Source organism: Panthera pardus, unplaced genomic scaffold (genome assembly GCF_024362965.1).
Source record: "Panthera pardus isolate Hobbes unplaced genomic scaffold, ASM2436296v1 HiC_scaffold_24, whole genome shotgun sequence".
NCBI lineage: Eukaryota > Metazoa > Chordata > Mammalia > Carnivora > Felidae > Panthera > Panthera pardus.
In genome coordinates this window covers 103,414,166-103,434,921 of record NW_026526810.1, presented here as the reverse complement: position 1 = coordinate 103,434,921, position 20,756 = coordinate 103,414,166, and the positions used below count along the sequence as shown (strand labels likewise).

The window sequence follows — 20,756 nt, the reverse complement described above, 5'->3', positions numbered from 1 at the left end:
GTGAAGTGACTTGCCCAAGGCCATACCGGTAGTAAAGAAGTTGGGAATCCTTGTTCAGATCCCCCAGGTCTGGGCTTATTGTTTATTCTTTTTTTTTTTTTTTCATTGCTCATTCTTTAGGCAAACCAGTCTACAATGAGCAGCAGTTCTGTTTCTTGCGGTCAGGGCCCCAGCCACACCTTGACCTCCATTCAAGCTCAGATGACTTCAATGTGGAATTTTCTTTTTCCCAAGTTCTCTTCCAACTGAGTAATGTGGTTGCGTCAGCCTTGTTTTTTCTCCTGTAGTTCTCAGCCTTGTTCTCTCTCCTGTAGCTCTTTAAAAAAAAAAAAAAAAACAACAACACTTTTTTAAATGTTTATTTATGTTTATGAGAGAGACTGAGACAGAGTGTGAGTGGGGGAGGGGCAGAGAGGGAGACACAGAATCTGAAGCAGGCTCCAGGCTCCGAGCTGTCGGCACAGAGCCAGACGTGGGGCTCGAACCCACGAACAGCAAGATCATGACCTGAGCGAAGTTGGCCACTTAACCCACCAGCCACCCGGGCTCCCCTCCTCCCCCGTAGTTCTAAATATGTCTTTCAAAGCTGGAGAAACCTCAGCGAGGAAACCAACGTGACTCTCTTCAGACAACAGAAGCCTTAGTAAAGCTCAGCTATTATCAGTTATTAATATTGTCATTAACATTATTTGGTCGCCAACTGTTGGCTAGGCCCAGGCGGTGACAAACCAACAGCTAAGGTGGCCCCCATGGCGCGCACTGAGAGCAGGCCTGCCGCTCTGTCCCTTGTCAGACACCGCAGGTCTCCGGCAAGCCCCCACAGCAGGCACAGGAAGAAAATAAGCAAGTTGATGCTGGCCTGAGCTGAGTCATCAAGGCTCAGATGGGAGAGTCTGAGGGAAGGTGGCTGGAGCGTCCTGGCTCTGTGAGCAAACAGCTCAGATGGAGGTTGTAGAGAAATCACTCCCTACCCCTCCCATGGCTGGAGCGCCACCCAACCCCCCCCCCCTGCCCCCCCCGCAAGTGATCCGCGGAGCCCAGGGTGAGCCAGGGCCCCTCAAATTGGCATTTTACTGCTGAATTTTAAAAGGTATCGGTCATTGCCAATCTTCTGTTTTGTATCTTTTAATCGTTTTAAAATTGCGCGTTCTGTGCCCTGAGGTGATTTGAACACCAAGGGCAGCACTTTATAAAACAAATAGATAATGAGCTGTATCCCCCTTCCCAGCAGGATGGAGACGTAGGCAGCAGGGGTGGGGTAGGAGGGGACACAGAGAGAAGCCTTCTGAGGGTTTTCGGCCTGCAGGGCCTCACTCCTGCTGGTCGATCCTTCCCTTATTCCTCCTATGGTTTCACGCTGGGCTTCTGAGCACCAGCAGGAGCCAGAAAATTGGAAGCTAGGAAGTTCGGTGCTGCCCAGGCCAGCCCGGCAGAGCCAGCTTGAGAAGGCGGGATTCCTGCAGGGACTGTGTCTTTACAGAGTTGTAGAGAACACAGCCCCACAGTCATGGGGGGAGAAATATGACTGAAAGGAAAAATTGAGATCTGGGGGCTCCTGGGTGGCTCAGTCAGTTAAGCATCTGACCCCCCCCTTTTTTTTTTTAATGCTTTTATTTATTTTTTGAGAGACTGTGAGAGAGTGTGAGTAGGGGAGGGGCAGAGAGAGAAGGGACAGAAGATCCAAAGTGGCCTTTGCACTGACAGGCTGACAGCAGCAAGTCCCATGTGGAACTCAAACCCACGAACCGCAAGGTCATAACCTGAGCCAAGGTCAGACACTCAACTGACTGAGCCACGCAGACGCCCTATAAACATCCGACTCTTGATGTCAGCTCAGGTCATGACCTCACGGTTGTGAGATTGAGCCCAGAGTCGAGCTCTGCGCTGAGCATGGAACCTGCTTGGGATTCTCTCTCTCTCCTTCTCTCTCTCCCCTTCTCTCAAAAAAAAAAAAAGGAAGAAAGAAGGAGATATCGGACAACAGATGTCCATAGCACACAGGCACACAGATTTGGCTACTGTGTGTTCTGGCAGGATGTAGGAAAGAGAAGTGAGAGCCAGACAAAAAGTCCCAGAGAACAACCACACATTTCACATTTGCTTGGTGCTCTGTGGTTGAATCAACACTTCCCTTCCCTGGAAAATTCTGCCTAAGTAATATGGCTTCAGGGAAATGAAGTCCTGGGCCATTTTAGGAAAGGAGACCTACTCTTGCTGAGAAACACAACTGTGAGTGATAAAGGGAAAGAGAGCCCTATTTCCTGACTCATGAAGGCAATACAGTATTTAACAAATACCATTTGCTGATGAAGTTCTGACAAGGCCACTCGATAACCCATGATTCTGACGACTCCACTTAAGAATCTGCTTGAGCCCAGACTTCAGCTGCTATTAATAGAGGTCATGTTGTTGGCAGGCTGAAGCAGGTTCTGTGCACAGGAGAGCAAATACCAAGTGGGGGACCCAAGACACCACAGGTATTTCAATCTAAGTCACAACATCATTTCAGCCCAATTCCACTGCCCTCGGGGGCCTGGCCGACTTCCTGCCATCCCATCTTCATTTCTACCTCCTAAATAATACTTCTTGTGCTGTTTTATTAGATTATGAAAGGTATATACATACTTATTTCAGGAAACTCAAATAAAAGGACAGAGTCCCCATATCCTGCTCAACCTTGCTACAAACCCTCATGTCCTTTTCTAGGCATGTATGCATGAATATTGTATATGATTTTTAAGTGGAATTACACTGTTTTATAACATATATTGAAAATACCTCTCTATGCCTATGATACATTTCTATAGCATCAGTTTTATTAAAATCAAGGCTTTTTAAAAATTATATGGATGTACCATAAAGTATATTTACCCAATCCCTTATTGTTGGACAGCTAGATTGTTTACAAATGTTACTATTATGGGGTTCTCTGGAGTCATGTCAAGGTAAAACAAACACACCCCTGGATAATGGGGTTACTGTAGGGTAGTGTAATGGCCAGAATGTTAGGGTAAGAAACAGGGGCACAGTACAGAAAAGGGGCTATGAGAGAGAAGAACTGCCCTCAGAAAAATATTATTTCTGTCTGACATCATGCAGACCACAGCTGGAACCCTGGAGTTTTTCTGGGCTCTTCTCCCAGTTCAGTGGAGATTTTGCCATTTGAATGACATAAAGAAGCCTTATCCATATGGGTCCTGTTGTTTCCATGTGGTGGTGGTAGATGGGTCACTAATTCCATTAGCTTTGATTATGTATGTTTCAGTAAATAACTAGATAATAAATCACCCCACAACTTACTGGCTTAAACCAATCATCATATTTGCCTGTGATTCTGTGGCTCAGCAAACAGGGCTGTATCGGGTAGTTATTCTGTTCTACAAGCCATTTTCTAGGGGCAAGCACTTGGCTTCCTTTTACATGGTGGCTGGGCAGTAGGTCTAAGCAGAACATTCATATGTCTGGCACCTCAGCACTTCTCTACATGACCCCTCTCTCTCTCTCCATATGGTTAGCTTGGGCTTCCTCACCACATGGAAGTCTCAGGGTAGCCAGACTTCTTACATGGCAATGGTTTCCAAATAGGACAAAATTGGAAGCTACTGATGTCTTTAAGGCCCAGCCTTAGAAGATACACAATGTTACTTCCAGTGCATTCTATATGTCAAAGCCAGTCTCGGGGTCAGTCTTTTCCAAAGAAAAAGGAAATAGGCTCTGCCCCTGGATGGGAGGTGAGGCAAAGAATGTGCATCCATCTTAACCTACTACAGTAAATCTGCTGAAGACAAAAGGGTTACGAGGTTCTTGCATAATTAAGAAACAGAACACTATGGCGCTGCAAATCACTAAGACCCAAGTGTGGACTCATCCAGCGGGAAGAGATTCCCCCAGTTCTGAGCAATAAACCAAAAGAGACCATTACCAGATGGCATGTGGGAAATGGAATCTTTGGCAGAACTCACACCCAGGAGACGGTAGTGACGCCGATCCTGCCCCACGGCCCCCACCCACAGTGCTGGAGGAGGGCTCTTCAGCCCAGCTCCTTCCTCTGCTATGGAGCTTACTTACCCCTGGGTTCCAGCAAGGCACCTGCTTCTCCTTTTACAGATTCCTCACTCCTTAAGTATAGTAATTCTTTCCCAAGCCTGCATTATATGGGTTTTGAGATCTTCGTGAGATCCTTTGCACTGAAATTACAAATACTGGCTCTGCAAATGTTGATGTGCTTCCTCAGACTGGCAAAAGAAAAGAAGACATAGGTTGCCTCGTGAAAATAGTGAATTTACCGTGTAAGAGTTGATCATTTCTTTTCATGTGGGGGCCTTGAAAAAGCTAAAATCCCTCGCCCGTCTTGGTCTCTAGAGGTCTGTGTAAATCAGCCACTCACTCAGGGAAAGACCCTGACTGCCCCCCTCACAATTACTGTGATGCCACAGGGAGTTTCTTGGTCACACCTACTCCCATCTGATTGTTGGTTCTATAGTTTCTTACAGGCTTGTCCAAGTGCTGGGCTGGCCCACACTTAATATCAAGTCATTCATTGCCTGATTCCCACTGGACTGATAAAAAAGATGCTGCCACTTGGGCAGTTCCTTGCCACTTTATCTGAAATGAAGCCATCTGTGGGATACTATGCAGGCAAATGGGCCACATCATGGGCAGGAAGTTGCATCGTCTATTGTCATCTACACACAACCTTGGGCCAAGCCATGGAGGTCTACTCTGCAGAAATGTACAGACCGTGGCCTCTTTAATGGGGTCTTAGACTTGGGGCGCCTGGGTGGCTCAGTCAGTTAAACTCATACTCTTGATTTCTGCTCAGGTCGCAATCTCACGGTGTGTGAGTTCAAGCCCCGTGTAGGGCTCTGTGCTGACAGCAGAGATTCACTGTCTACCTCTCTCTGTTCCTTCCCTGCTTACTCTCTCTCTCAAAATAAATAAATAAACTTTAAAAAGGGGTGGGGGGCTTAGACTTAGTGTCTGTTTGCACTCCAAACTGATCAGATAAGGGCTGACCAGCTCTTTAATATTTAAAGTTTCTTTTTCACAGTCCAGCCTGAAGTCTTGTGCCCATTCGATTTGTACTGCCACATACCTGGCTGATGCTGGTGAATTGAGACAAATATCATCTATTCAGAACTGAAAATGACTCCATTTTTCCCTGTGCCTCCCTCCAACCATAAGGCAGTGCTCTAAAAGCTGGGGGTGGGACAGATGCCTGCTTCCCTGGGAGAGGAGAATTCCGCCCCCCACCGCAGTCCCTTAGGCTTCTCTTGTTATATCGTCCCTAGACCATTGGGAAGGAATCAAGACATTACTTTATTCGATCAGGATCATTTATAAATAGCAGAACCACTTTCTGCTTCACTGCAGCTCATGATATTGAGATGAGTGAATTAAAGTAAACGGCTATTAGAGAAAGTAGGGGAGTGAATTTTAATGTAACATATGGCAGACCTTCCTTTGGAATCTTTGCATATTGTAACCATTGTGTAGGCAACGGGGCAAGCACTTTGGGGCTTGTATACTTGGTCCTCGCACCTGGATACAAGGCTCTGGATGGGCCAGACCAAATGTAGGCGGATGGGGCACTGGCCTCATGTCCCTCCCCACCTCACCACCTTCTGAGCCTGAAGTTAGCAGGTTTCCTGCTGAGTCCTGAGTTTCATCTGTGGCTCCAGAGAGAGAAAGTGCCCCCTTCTGCAGAGAAATGTTTTGTCTCTGATAGAAGAGGCCCTTTCACCAGGTGCCAGGGTGTCTGGAAAAAGTCTAGGAAAAAAGAGGAAAGAGGTGTGTGTGTGTGTGTGTGTGTGTGAGAGAGAGAGAGAGAGACAGACAGAGACAGAGACAGAGAGAGACAGAGAGACAGAGACAGAAACAGAAACAGAGACAGATTGGAAGGGACGGAGGGATTGAGAAAGAACATGAACTCAGTCCTGGGCTTTCTTACAGTGTTGGCTCTCTGCCCTCACTGAGCTGGGTCAGTACATCCTGCTGAGAACATGCCCTCCCTTCCCTCAGAAACCTAAAAGGACACTTTGACTCCATTCACCGGTCTGATTTGGACATTGTAACAAATACGTTTATCCCAGCTTTCTGTTTGGCCTTTTGTGACACCCTTGAGGGGGTAGCTGTGCCTTTTCGCTCTCACACACACCCGCGCCTCCTGCATTAAGGTTGGATTCTCTTGCTTAACGCAGAGAGCCGTGAGGACCTAAATACTAAGGTGTAGCATCAGAGTGAGGGAAAGAAACGAGTGGGAAGAAAATTCACTCAATAGGACTTTGCGTATGCAGATGGGGCTATTTTTTTTAAACTTTATTTTGAATTCGTTTCAGGCTACGGAAAAGCACAAAGTTGTTTTTTTTTTTTTTTACAGAAAACTACAAAAAGTGCAAAGAATTCCTGTATACTCTTCATCTCGTTTGCTTATCATTTTCTCTCTTTATATACTTTTTTCTGAACTAGTTGCAAATAACTTGAAGATATGATGCCCCTTTATCCCTAAATACTTAAGCATGCATTTCTAAAAAAAAAAAAAAAAAAAAAAAAGACATTTTCTTTCCTAACCCCAATACATTATCAAAATCAGGAAAATAATATTGATGTACTATTATCTAAACTACATATCTTTTTCAAATGTTGTCAGTTCTTCACACAATGTTCTTTATAGCAAAAGAGAAAATTGTTTGGCTCCAGAAGCCAATCCAAGATTATACATTACCATGTCTCTTTAGGTTCCTTCAGTTAGGATACTTCCTCAGTCTTTGTCATTCGCAACGCTGATATTTTGAAGAATCTAAGCCATTTATTGAATAGATTGTCCCTCATTTGGAGACTGTCTGATGGTTCCTCACAATAAGATTCGGGTTGTACATGTTTGGCAGGAATACCACAGAGGTGATATTATGTCCTCCTTAGCATGTCACATCAGGAGATCAGGATATTGATCTGTCCCCTTGTGATGTTAACTTTGATACCTGATTCGGGTGGGGTCTGCCAACCCTCTCCACTCTCAAGCTATTATTTTTCTCTTTGAAATCAACAAGCATTTTATAAGGAGACACTTTGAGATTGTATAAATATACTGTTTCTCATCAAACTTTGACCCTCTATACATCCATTGCTAGTTCTTGCCTGAATCATTATTGCTACAAAAGTTGCCAAATGAGAATTTTCTAACACTGTTATTTCATCCATGCTTAGTAGTTGAAATTTTACCGTACGAAAGGGCTTTTTCTTTTCCACCATTTATGTATTCGTTTATATCAGTATGGACGTGTATTTCTTATTTTATTCCATAGATTTTAAACCACTACTGCTTTTTTTTTCAAAGTTCAAATGGTTCCAGATTTGGCCAGTGGGAGCTCCTTCCAGCTGTCTCGTTTTGTCCTTGTGACATGTCCAGGCAGGGCTATTTTTGAGGGCAGATGCTCCAGAACTCTGGCCCAGAATATTTCTCTAAATTGTGGAAGTTTAAGTCACACACAAGAATGTCATTTTTTAATATTATGATAAAACACACAGTATATGCCAATGACGTTTAGAGTTCCAATGGAGTAACAAAAGGCTTATGAACAGACATTTCATTGTCTTTCTATACACCAGACTCATTTTGTAAGTCAAGGCTTGACTCCTTCTCCCACCTCCTGGTCTCAATGTGAGGCCAGTCCACTTCACAATAAACCCACTAAGGAAATAGAGGAGAGAGAAGAGTCAGGGAGGTGGAGAGAAACAGGAAAGGAAAGGAAAGGAAAGGAAAGGAAAGGAGAGGAGAGGAGAGGAGAGGAGAGGAGAGGAGAGGAGAGGAGAGAGGAGGAGAGAGGAGGAGAGAGAAAAGCCTCTTTTCTTGTCATCCTTGAGAGTGGTGTGGCACCTGCAACTTCCTCATGTCCCCCTTGCACACTGACCCCTCTAGGGAGCAACCCTCTGCTGTCACAGGCATTAGTGTGGACAGAATGCAGGACATTTCGTCAGAGGTTAGAACAGTCACCTTCATCTCAGAAAACAGCCTGGGAGACAACACGGACTGTATGGAAGGAACTCAGGTTTCCTCACCACAGCAACACCCCTGGAAGGGATGGAAAGAAAGGAGAGAAAACCCTGGGTTTGTGATGTCCCCTCCCTCTCCTCACTGGGTCTCGCACCACAGGCTGGAGGAGCTTCCGGCAGAATTGAGTGCTGGGGAAAGCCTGTGATAAATCAGCTCTGTCTTCACTAGCCAGGGGGTTGCTATGGCAATAGGAATACACTGTGGGTTTTAAGAGATGTAATTTTCTGTGATTCACTGTATATTTTTAGCCATTTTTCTTCCTGTATTGTCTCCCTGTGGCAATTGCCTATTAATGCTGGCCTGCACCAAGACTGGACTAAACGGTCCATTCTCAGAAGTGATGAAAGCCCTGGAGATCAGTAAGTACAGGAGGGTTATGGCCCGTGGATTTAAGGGTAACCTGGGGAAACAACCGGCTTGGTCAGGACACGGATTAATTAGCTTGGGCCATGCCGCATCTAAGGAAGAGTAAAGGAGAATGAAAAGCCCCAGAAATATGGTACCGGGTTGCTTGGAATGGGAAACTGAGTCACGCTCCTCACTGCAGTCAGGGTGCTCACACGGTGTCAGGGGCAGTTCCCTAGCAGCAGAAAACCCCCTGAGCGAGGGAAACTAAGATTCAGGTTTCTGAGCAAGGAACTATAAAAGCATACTGACCTCCTGTTGATTTGTCATTCTTTCCTTTTCTTTCATCCCTTCTGCTTTCCTTCCTTCCTTTAATTTTCTCATCTTTTTGCCTTAAAATTTGGTGGAGGGACCGAGCGGAGGTGAACATTCAGTCAGTCCACTTGGCTCTTTGTGAATAGTTGTCTCAGGAGCCTTTCCATCTGGAGCAGCAGAAAACCCAACCTAAACTGTTAAGCACAAAGAGAACTTACTTTCTCTCATAACTGAAAAGTCCAAGGGCTGGTCTCAGGCACAGCTGTTCACGGGGGCCAGTGACATCATCAACATCTGGGCTCTGTGTCACACCAAGTTCTACTGATGTCTTGGCATTTGGGCTGTCATAACATAAAACTCAGCTAATGGAGGCTTCCGTGAAGTGCGGTTTATTTTTCTCACGTAAGAAGTCCAGGGAGAGGGGTTTTTTCCCCCGCATATAACAGGTAGCCCAGGATAGCCACCAGTGACATTACTATGCAGCAGCTCATTAATGTTACCAAGAACCCAACCTCTTTCTTCATTTCAATTCCACCATCGTTAAGGTCACAGGAGGACTGCTCTGGCTGCAGGCATTCAAGGCAGAAAGAAGTAGCTGTATCTGATTCTTTTATCTAGAAAAGCAAATCTTTCCCCAGAGCCCCTAGTCGATCTCTGCTTCCAGCTGATTTGACACATCAGTACCACCAGAAGGCTAGGAAAGCATATTTTTAGTTTTTCCTGGCCCCTAGAATAGAGGCCATTTTTTATTTGTTTGTATGTCAAAGAGAAGCCATACCCAGGAATGCGGGATGGGTCAGCCCCTTCACCAGAGGATCTGCTTTCTTACTCCATTGTTGTCCTTTCCCAGCTGGGAGGGGAGAATAGAAGAGCAGGGCAAGAAGCTTCCTTTTAAGGCTGTGATACAGAAGTTTCGCTCATCATCTCTTCTGCTCCCGTCCCATTGGCCAGAGTCTAGTTACGTGGTCACAACTAGCTGCAAGGGAACTTGGGAAATGTACAGTTTGCATAGCCATGTGCCCAGCCAAAACTTGGGGAGTTCTGTTACTAAAATGAATAAGGGGAGGAGTATGGCAGGACAATTAGCAACCTCCTCCAGCACAGTTATTAGAGAAAGGATGTGAATGGGTGTTGGGTTAGCCAGCCAACCTCTTCTGCATCGGCCTCATTCTCAGAGAGGCTTACCTTTGTGGAGATTAAGACAACTTCAGCAAACCAGCCTCACACCCTCCAAGTCCATTAGTGAAAGAGCCCGTCGTCTTTGCAGTTGCCCCAGTCAGTCTCATTACATCTGATTGGATCTTCTGCCCATCCTTGAACCATGGGGATGCAATGCAATGCTCTGATCTGTCATACCTGAGTCACTTGCTCCACCAAATCACAAGACCTTTCTGAGCCTCAGTTTGCTCATCTGTACAACAGGCATAACAGTAGAAGCTACCTCACAGGGTCGGTGGGAGAGTGCCTCCAGGGGCCATTGTCCATAAATGCATCCTCCCTTGACCCTATGACCAGACTCACCTTAACAATGTCATTTTAGAAGATATAACTGCTACAAAGCAAAGGAAAGCAAAGGCTGTTGGGTGGCTGGCCTGCATTTCATCTCCTAGTATGTCCCAAAGTAAAAATATTTATCCAGAACTTGCGAGGTGTTCAGCACTGTGTTGAGCACTTTCCTAAATTCCATCATAATCCTCAGAGTAGCTCCATGGGAGAGACACTTTCACTATTTTCACTGAACAGGTGAAGAAGTTCCGGTCCTTGCCCTGAGGTCACAGTCAGTGCAGTGATGGAGCCACAAACCTAGGACTAACTGAAACCCCACGCTCTGCTCCCTCTTCTTGTGTAGAAACACATAATATCACACATGTATGGAATCGCGGGAATCTGGCTGGCTGTGGCAGTCATGAGAGAGCACAGCTTAGGTCTTCCTTGGAGAGAGGATGTGCTACAAGGGTGTGGTGAGCTAACAACCACCAGCCATGGTGCCTTGGGGATCCCACTGAGGCCTTGCTCTCCCCGAGCACAGCAGCAGTCCAAGAGCCCAGCCAGGCCCGCCCAGTGGGGACTCCTCGGCTCTTGGGCTTCCCAGCTGCCTGGCCATAACTTTCTTGGAGCTGTGCTTTCTTCCTATCCAAGCCTCTTTCATGTCCTCTCTCCTCTGGTGAGTGTGAGGCCTGCATGGCTGCCTGAAGGCTCTCCTTACCTAGCCCTCCTCCCTCACCCTTCAGCCTTCTCCGGTGTTCTTCCAGGTACGTGTATTGCATACCTACCTTCACCTCGGCATCTCCTTCTCAAAGGACCTGAAATGACACACTTCTTGTACCCGCCTTGACTCACCGCATGGGCTACTCCGCAGGTATGTATGTTTCCGAAGGTTCTTGAATGTTTAAGAACAAATGAGCAAGGAAAACACTAACTCAGATTGTGGGGGTGGGGAGATCTAATGTAGACCAATTAGGAGGCTTCTGGCCTGGCACTTAGAGAGCGGGGTCTCCTTCTCTACACAAGACTCCAAATAGACGGGAGAACGGCACTGTTGGTCTTACAGGAGTGGAAACCCAGTTGCATAGTGTGTTGGAGGGAGAGTAGGAAGGGTCTGAGACTGGTCTGGAGTCACATGACAGGGTTGCAGATAGATTCCAGTCATTCTAATCCTCCATCCAGAAGCATCCAATGCTACTTACACAAGGAATTGATTCTTTACAGAAAGAGCAAAGACAGCTACTTAACTCAGCCGAAGGGAGAAAATGATCAATTGAGCAAAATACACTGGCTTTAGACAAGGATCTCCAAACTGAAGTGGGATTACTCTTGCTGCTCCTGGGAACACTGCCCTTGGGCCACAACAACCTGTCCCACCCCCAGGATGGTGTAGGCTGAGTACTTTTTGTAAATCGTATGCAGTGATTGCTATCTGGTGGCCACAGAGCCGGATACAACCTACAAACATGTTTGCTTTAGTCCCCAGAGTGTTTTTTTATAAAACTTAAAATTCATTGACAAGATTTATCGATTGGAATATTTTACATAAAAATCTGGAGGCCATGGGGCACTTGGGTGGCTCAGTCGGTTAAGCATCCAACTTCGTCTCAGGTCATGATCTTGCAATTCGTGAGTTCGAGCCCCGCGTGGGGCTCTGTGCTGACCTCTCAGAGCCTGGAGCCTGCTTCGGATTCTGTGTCTCCCTCTCTCTCTGGCCCTTCCCCTCTTGAGCTCTGTCTCTCTCTCTCTCAAAAGTAAATAAACATTAAAAAAAAAAAATTTTTTTTTAATCTGAAGGCCTTGCTTTTCCTGAAAAATCAGCAAATTTAATCATACTCTGCCTGCATGTCCACTTCCTGCTTCAGACAGGATCCGAATCCCCACCGCTCCTATCTTATCACACCTGAAGTCATTTGAGTTCATAAAGCCAGGCTTAAACTCCCCAGGACAGTCAACCTCCCTGATTTTGAGCCCTTGGATTCAAATCATGAGCCCTGGAGAGGCTGGGCTGCAGGTAACTGTGAGCTCTTTAAGAAAAGTGAGTTACTGCACCTGGGTGGCTCAGTTGGTTAAGAAAAGTGAGTTACTGGGGCACCTGGGTGGCTCAGTCGGTTGAACGTCAGACTTCAGCTCAGGTCATGATCTCCTGGTTTGTTTGAGACCCACGTTGGCTCTCCTCTGTCAGCTCAGAGCCCACTTCTAATCCTCTGTCCCCCTCTCTCTGACCCTCTCCAGCTTGCACTCTTCCAAAAATAAATACATCCTTTTTTTAAAAAGTGAGTTACGAAGCAAATTAATAGCATAAATAGGATTTCAAGATGGAATCCTTTAAAAAGTGGTTTTTAAAGCACTAACAGGAACGAAGAGCATTATTAGCACAAGAGGTTTGTCAGCAGTGACAGCTGGGCACAGGTAGCAGCCAGAGGCAGAGACCCTGGGTTGAGAAAGATGGGCCTTCTGTCCTGGCTTTGCCCTTACTGGTGATATCACCTTGAGTGTTTCCTTCATGTTCAGATCAGGTGCCTGGTGTTGTGACCAGAACCATAAGAGCTAACAGCTGCAGAGTGCTTATTACCTACAAAGCAGCCTGTTAAGTGCTTCGTGTGCATCCCCTCATTTCATACCAAGCCCGGAGGTCAAGTACTGGTGTTATCGCCAGAGCACAGGAAGGTTTTGTGACCTGTCCAAAGTCAGAGAGTCAGGAATTGCAGGAGCCAGGATCTGAAGCCCAGATGCGCTGACTCCAGAGCACACACGTGTATTTATCTTCCACCTGCCTGGCAGGATCCTCTTGAGAATTACACAAGGTGATGTAGGCCAAGGGCTTTTTGTAAATTGTAAAGTGGCCCAGCAATGTTCACTGTGATCACTTGAACACTACAGTTTTTCCCCCAAATCGGTGCTTTGTCTAAAAATCACAAATTTAATTTTTTAATTCATTCAAATTCATGGATTTTGATTCTTTGAAAGAGAGCGTAGAAGGAAATTGGGGCTCAAGACACATCATTAGTCCTGCAGCGCCCCCTGCTGACAAGAGTCCTGAAAACTATGCAATTCTAACTGCAGGTGACATTGACCGCTCTGACCCCTTGAACAACTATTTCTGGAGCACCTTACTTTGTCCTGGGCATTGCACTAGCCGTCACATGGTCTAGACTATAGAAATGGAGGACAGGGAAGGTCCTTTTCCAGCCAAGCCTGGATTTAGATATAAGAAGATATAAGCTGATATAAGGCTTAGTTAGATACAAGCCTCTATGACTTAAATATAGGAAAAGAAAAGCAGAGAAACCACAGGCGAGGGTGACCCCACTTCCCATCATGACATCACAGAAAGGAGACCAAAGCCAGGTGCTGCTGTCATCATCTCCTTCAAAAGAGCACAGGATACCCCAGATCATGAGGTCATGGTACTCCCGTTCATGGGCATGTGTGTAAATGTTTAACAACCAGCTCTCTGACACAGGGAAGCCTTGGTCTGTAGTGTTTGCCAATTTCCGTGGTGTAAATACTCCCACTATGACCAATTTCAAGCTACCAACATGATGATTCACAAGATTCTTGAAAATTTAACAACTGGCCTTGCACAAACTGGTAGGCGCTGGCTCCAACATACCACTTCTTTAATCTCTAGAGAAAATATACCCTCTCATCTTCCTTCCCAATCAACTAGACTCCAGAATTCTTCCAGCTGGTGCACATCAATGAGTAGGGACAGATCAGCCTTCCCCCCACCTAGCAAGGCTGGCCCCAAACAGAGAATGAGGGGTACCAGCCAAGGTCCCCTCAACATCTACAGGTGGCTCCAGCCAGAAGTCCATTTCTCCTTCCATTCCATCCCTCCCTCTTTCCAGGCCTTCTCATTTCTTTTTTTTTTCTCTATAATTTATTTTATATATAACAACTTTAAAATATTTATTAAGTATATAATCAGTTCAAGTCACTTCAGGGTAACAAAATGAATCAGACCTGTCAGGACTCCTACCTTCCTGGTAACAGTAGCCTGGTAGATGGATAAATGTCTACAGATTATTCAAATGCAAGATAAAAAGTGATACATGAGTCACAACTAACAACATAAGATTTAAAAAGTGTGGTTACTAAATGCAATGTAGTATCCTGGATTGGATCCTGAGACAGAAAAGGATGTCAGTGGAAAAACCAGTGGACTCTGAATCAAGTCTGTAATTTAGTCAATAGTATTCTACCTTTGTTAATTTCCTAGTTTGGACAAATGTGCCACCGTTATTTAAGAGTTAATCTTCAGGGACACTGAGTGAGAGGCATGCAGGCATTCTCTGTAATGTCTTTGCAACTTTTCTGAAAACTGAAAATCATTTGCTTAAGAACTTGATTACAGAGTGCAGACATTTAGATAAGAAAGGCCCGGGCGGAGGATGGCTATAAGGGAAAACATCACAGAGCAAGCATAATTTGTATTGAGTGGATACAAAATTAACACACAAAACCAAAGAGGAGGTATATTTTAAGCAGAGTGAAAACATTTACAAAGGAAAGGAGGTATAGTTCTGACTAACTGGAAAATACCAAACGGCAATAGCTCTTCCACAAAATGGTTCTAAGTGTAGTTTAGATCCATTTCCCTGTTAGTAATTGGGGGACCAATTACTACATCTAGGTTTTGCATCGTGTCCCAAATTTCTTGTCTATCACTCAACCCAGTTCTCGCAGAGACTCAGGCTTTCTCATTTCTAATCAACCAAAGAAAGAGGGACTGCCCTGAACATCATGACCAGCCCTGAAAGAGAACATCCTTCTGACATCACCTTCCTGTCTTCGCCTCTAAATTCCCTCCCCAGAGACTGGATTCGCCTCAGCCCAGAAGCTCCCACCCCAGCAGAGGGCACCTCCCGGCTCCTGGCTGAGCCCTGGATTTTCTGGTGTGAAGAGGGTGGCCTTCCCTGGACCACAAGCCACTCACTTTATTATTTTTTTTTTAACGTTTACTTTTATTTTTGAGAGAGAGAGAGCACGCGCGAGCAGGGAGGGCCAGAGAGAGAGAGGGAGATACAGAATCTGAAGCAGGCTCCAGGCTCTGGGTTGTCAGCACAGAGCCTGATGGGGGGCTCGAACCCACAGACTGTGAGATCATCAACTGAGCCCCAGTTGGATGCTTAACTGACTGAGCCACCCAGGCGCCCCTGCCACTCACTTTATATAAAGCTCAAGGAAGAAGGCCTGTCTTGGGCCCAGGAAAGGAGGAGGAATGCGTGGGTCCACGCATGGCCTCAGGGAGCAGCTCTCAAATGTCCCCAGCTAGAGAGGTAAGCCCAGCTAGCTGCCAGGAGTCCCAGAGGACCCAGCTGCTGAGGGCGTGCTTTCTTCTCCTCCTCCTTCTCCTCCTCCTTCTCTTCTTCCTCCTCCTTCTTCTTTTTAATGTTTGTTTGTTTTTGAGGGGGGAGTGGCAGAGAGAGAGAATCTCAAGCAGGCTCCACACTGTCAGCACAGAGCCCAGTGCGGGACTTGAACTCACAAACCTTGAGATCATGACCCGAGCTGAAAAGAGTTGGACGCTTAACCGATTGAACCACCCAGGCACCTCTTAAGCCATGCTTTCTACTCATCCCAGAAATAATCCTGGAGCCCACCACATAAACCCCAAAATCTCATGACCCCAGCTATCTGAACACCAGCCCCATACCTCCACCTCCCATGAGATTAGCTGTTCCCCTTCCTTTCTCCCCCAATCTGCCCTCAATTTCTGCCTGCAGCCTCAGTCCGTCCATTCCAAGACCCTAGTATCTGAGCAGACAATAAAACCAAAGGAAGAAGACTGGCTTCCATTCTGACTCAGCCACTTGGAGTTGTATGTCCTTGAGAATGTTTCTAAACCTCTTGAGGCTTGTGTTCTAAAGCCTAAACAGAAATAGTCATCAGTGCTGTCAAGAGAACGAAATTAAAATGTGTGCGAAAAAGACTTCATAAATCAGAATGTTAGATAAATGGTTATTTTCCTGCTGAAAAGAGGTATTTACTCTGTTTTTTCTCCTTTTAAAAAGAACATGAATTCTTTGTGGACAGCTTGAAAAATACATTTGAATAAAAAAAATAAGTAAGAATCACTCAGAGTTCACCACTATGCACATTTGGTATTTTCCCCAGGTCTCCCTCTCCTATCTGTATAGCTATGCCTTGGTTACCAGAGAGGGTGGGGGCACTTATGGCTCAGGGCAGTGCCCTCCTCTCTAACCTACCCTCAGACCTGCTACAGTATCTCTCTCCATCCTGGCCATAGGAAAGAAGGCAGACTTAGTCTCTCACTAGAAACAAGGCAGAGGGGCCTGTTAGCTCCCCAAATAAGGAGATCTTAGAAATAGAACCTGTTCTTCCTGATAGAGACCTTCAAACTGTGTACTCTGCAAACCAATTTGGAAAGATCATACACACTTATGGATCACCTTGTTTGCCTGGCCTCCTTTACAAAATAAATTTTTAAAAGTTAAAAGACAGGGGGTGCCTGGCTGGCTCAGTTGAGTCTATCTTTGTGCATGGTGTAAGAAAGTGGTCCAGGTTCATTCTTCTGCATGTCGCTGTCCAGTTTTCCCAACACCACTTGCTGAAGAGACTGTCTTCATTCCATTGGATAGTCTCTCCTGATTTGTCAAAGACTAGTTGGCCATACATTTGTAGGTCCATTTCTGGGTTCTCTATTCTGTTCCATTGATCTGAGTGTCTGTTCTTGTCCCAGTCCCGTACTCTCTCGATGATTACAGCTTTGTAGTATAGCTTGAAGTCCAGAACTGGTTTTCTTTTTCTGGATTGCTTTGGCTATTCAGGGTCTTTTGTGGTTCCATACAAACTTTAGGATTGTTTGTTCTATCCCTGTGAAGAATGCTGGTGTTATTTTAATAGGGTAAAATAGAATGGTTTTTAAATAAAAGTGATTTGAGATGAAATAGTAAACATCTGTGCTGATAGCTCAGAGCCTGGACCCTGCTTTGGATTCTGTGTCTCCCTCTCTGTGTCCCTCCCCTGCACGTGGTTTGTCTCTCTTTGTCCCTCAAAAATAAGTAAATGTTAAAAAAATTTTTTTTAAGTTAAAGGAGGGAAGCTTTTGGCTTAGTAAGGCATCCACTGCTACAGCCGTATTATTAAACCGCTTGTATTCAGGCCCTTTACAACGTGGAACTGCATTTGCTGTAGGAAATACTTTTGAAAACCTCACACATCTTTCGGTGGCTGGCCCATGAATCACCAGAGGAACCCATGTAGAACAAGAATGCAAATTTGCTCCTCTGGGCTCTCTCGGTATCTGACAAAATGTCATCTTTCCATCCACGTTACCGAGATTACCTCTCGCTTCTGCCCTAAAACAGGTGTTTCTTGGCTGTCAGAAACTGTCTGGGTCTCCTCTTGTCTGCAGTGACGGTGGCAGGCAGCTGGCGCCTCCTGCCCGAGCCCACCTCACCCTAACTTCTTCAGTGTTCCAGCCCAACCTAGAGACTCAGGTCTCTGAATCCCTGGGCAGGGACAGATGCTCATGGGACTTAAAGTGCATTGTTAGGAGAATGTGTCCCAGGAGCCAAGTCCCAAAAGTCACTTCCGAGGGGCTGTAGGTGCTAGCAGAGCTCGTGGCTAAATATTTCCACTCCAGATGTTTCAGGCTAGATGGTGATGAAAACCAAGAGTGAGCCCTCTTCCCTTAACTGCATACGACAAACAGGGGCACCTGGGTGGCTCAGTCGGTTAAGCTTCCAACTTTGGTTTAGGTCATCTTGCAGTTCATGAGTTCAAGCTCAGAGCCTGGAGCCTGCTTCGGATTCTGTATCTCTCTCTCTGCGACCCCGCCCCCCAGTCCCGTCCCCCCATTCACACTTTGTCTGTCTCTCAAAAATAAATAAACATTAAAAGAAAAATTTTTTTTTTAAATTCAAAAAAATGCGTACAAGTGCAGCAGCTTCTCACCACTTCTCTCCAGATGCACTTAAGTGCGAGGGGCAGAGAGGGACACCCATTCCGTTGGTCTTCTCGCTGCGCAAGAGAAAGGTCTCGGTGACTCCTGTCTCCAAAAGGAGGGTTCAGCCCCACCCAGAGGACAAGTCCAGTCGTATTCCTTGAGAGTCCGTCATGTGTGTGGGAGGTCACTAGTGTCCACAGTATAAAACCTGGGCCTTGGACCCAGGCTGACTTCAGCTTGAATCCCAGCTCCATCACTCCCCTGGAACTTTGGCCTCAGGCAAGTGCCTCTACCTTGAGCTTGAGGAGGGGGCTGTGTGTTCCGAGGACGTTTGTAAAAGAAAGCTTTGCAGGTGCTTAGGGAATGGTACTGAGAGACCAGGAGCTCCTGAAACAGGGCCACACTCAAGAAAGCTGCAGCAGCGACAATCAGCTGGGCTTGGCAGAGATGGTTCTCGTTGGTCTCCTACCCCCCTCGAAGGCCCTCTCTTCTCTAAACTTCCATGGTCCTGCAGCAGCCCTTCCAAACTCAGCGCCCACCAGCCAGGACCGCCCTTCCCTCAGCGCAAGCTAGGCTTCCAAGTGGCTAATCCCAAGGCCTTTTCCCATCTCTTGACCAGGATCCCCTCATCGAGTCTTCCATCTAGGTGAGGTGTTGGGCCATCTCCGGCTTTTGATGAAGCACATCACCTTCTTGTGATATCGTCTTTCTCTGTAGGCTCATGTCCCAGCACCCAAGAACAGCATTCTCCGATTCCAGTCCAGGGCTCCAGAACCTACTTCAAAATGGGACAGGATCCCTCCAGCTCCCCCACCATAACCATGCACACAGCCCTCCTCTTCCAGGGGCAGAAGTCAATGTAGACACAGAAAACCAATCCAAGGACAGAGACCACCGGGATAATTTAATTCTATTTTTCAGCGGTCACCACCAGAACCCAGGATGTCCAGCTCATCCCTTATCTCCAATTCTCTTCTTTGTACAGCTCAGATGTCACCTATCAGTGAGGCTACCCCTGGAAAAGTACAGCCTCCCCACCATTTCCTCCTACCCCCGCCCCGCCACACCCTATTGAATGCAGTCTACTTTTCCGCCAAGAAAAGTTTCAGAAAAGCACTTCTTCTCCCAAATTCTCTTGAGATGTGACTCAGACAATGTCACCCTGCCAACTTCTTGGAGTCCTTCCTTCAGGAAACCAGACTTCCGGCCCCTCCCCCAGTTCTTGGAGCCAAGGAGCTCTGTTGGGTCAGTAGGATCATTGTGGGAAGCAGCCATCATCACATCCCTCATGTGGGGGCCAGCACAGCAGTTAGGACAAGGCAATTGTCAAAGATCCCCATCAGCCAAATTCAGAGCCCTTTGGACGTGTGGAATAGTAATGAGGTATAAACCTCTGCTTGTTCCCCCAGTCTCCAGCCCAGGTTACAGAGGACCCACAGACCTGCAGAACAGGAAAGCTGCAGAACAAGGGAAGCAGCTTCTGATTGGGAAAGTGAAAGGCACCACAAGCCAAAAAGCTCCAATTACTTGTAGGGGCTGGCCTGGGAGGCCACAGCCAACTGCTTTCAGCTGGGAGACATTGGAGAGCATGTGGAGACATGGAAAGTGAAATTGGACCCTTCTGTTCCTCTGGCCTCCCAGGCTGTTGGCTGCTGCTCATTCAGTCACCCACCCCAAGGAGGAAGTCACCTGCTGCCCCCGCCACAAACACTTCCTAGACCCAGGGATCACAGAGTAAGACCATCACTTCTTCCAGGCCTGCTCACCTGCTGCTGGGAAGGGGCCTCACCTACCTCTTTGGCCCCTTTTCCCTGGTGCCACCAGAGCCCCAGGCTGAAAGCTTCAAGCCCAGTAGGCACCCGGGCACTGTGGTGGACATTGCCAGACTGCTGATGGAGCAGGAAGAGGCAGGGTCCTTGCTCCTCAAGGTCCATCAGAAGCACCTGGAGGACATAAAGCTGTTGGCAAGCACCAGGAGGCCCACACTCTGCAAGGTTTGCCCAGCCAGCTGAGCAGAGTGAGTGTCCCCATTCACATGGGTCAGCACACGTTTGGGGGAAAGGGATGGACTAGGGGGTTCTAAGCTGGAGACAGGTAGAGATAGGGGAGGGAAAGGAGGGAAGGAGGAGGAAGAATGGAGGGGGAAGGAAAGGGACTCTCGAAGGCAATGCCCAGTGTTAGTGGAGTGGAATACCTTCCAGCATAAGCCACCAGACAGCTGCCCATCATGTTCACAGAGTTATCATTAAAAGCTTTACAGGAGGGGCACCTGGGTGGCTCAGTCGGTTAAGCATCCGACTTCGGCTCAGGTCATGATCTCAAGGTCCGTGAGCTTGAGCCCCGCATCAGGCTCTGTACTGACAGCTCAGAGCCTGGAGCCTGCTTTGGACTCTGTGTCTCCCTCTCTCTCTGACCCTCCCCCGTTCATGCTCTGTCTCTCTCTGTCTCAAAAATAAATAACCATTAAAAAAAATTTTTTTAATAAAAAAAAAAAAAGCTTTACAGGAGAAAGTCATTTTTCAGGTGGCCTAGTGGCTGAGGGATCCAGAGTCTGTAATACTTAGATTCAGATCTGTGCTCTGTATCTTCCCCTAGGAGTCACCTTAGATAAATGTCTTACCTTCTATAAACCTCCATTTC

General features: G+C 46.7%; 1 long non-coding RNA gene across 1 annotated transcript; it reads left to right on the top strand.

Moving 5' to 3' along the window:
* The first annotated feature begins 8,317 nt into the window (after positions 1-8,317).
* On the top strand, positions 8,318-20,186 carry LOC109268197 (uncharacterized). The gene is made up of 3 exons (XR_002080511.2): positions 8,318-8,412; positions 11,014-11,072; positions 18,834-20,186. It is a non-coding gene; the product is annotated as an uncharacterized LOC109268197 (long non-coding RNA).
* Positions 20,187-20,756: the final 570 nt, after the last annotated feature.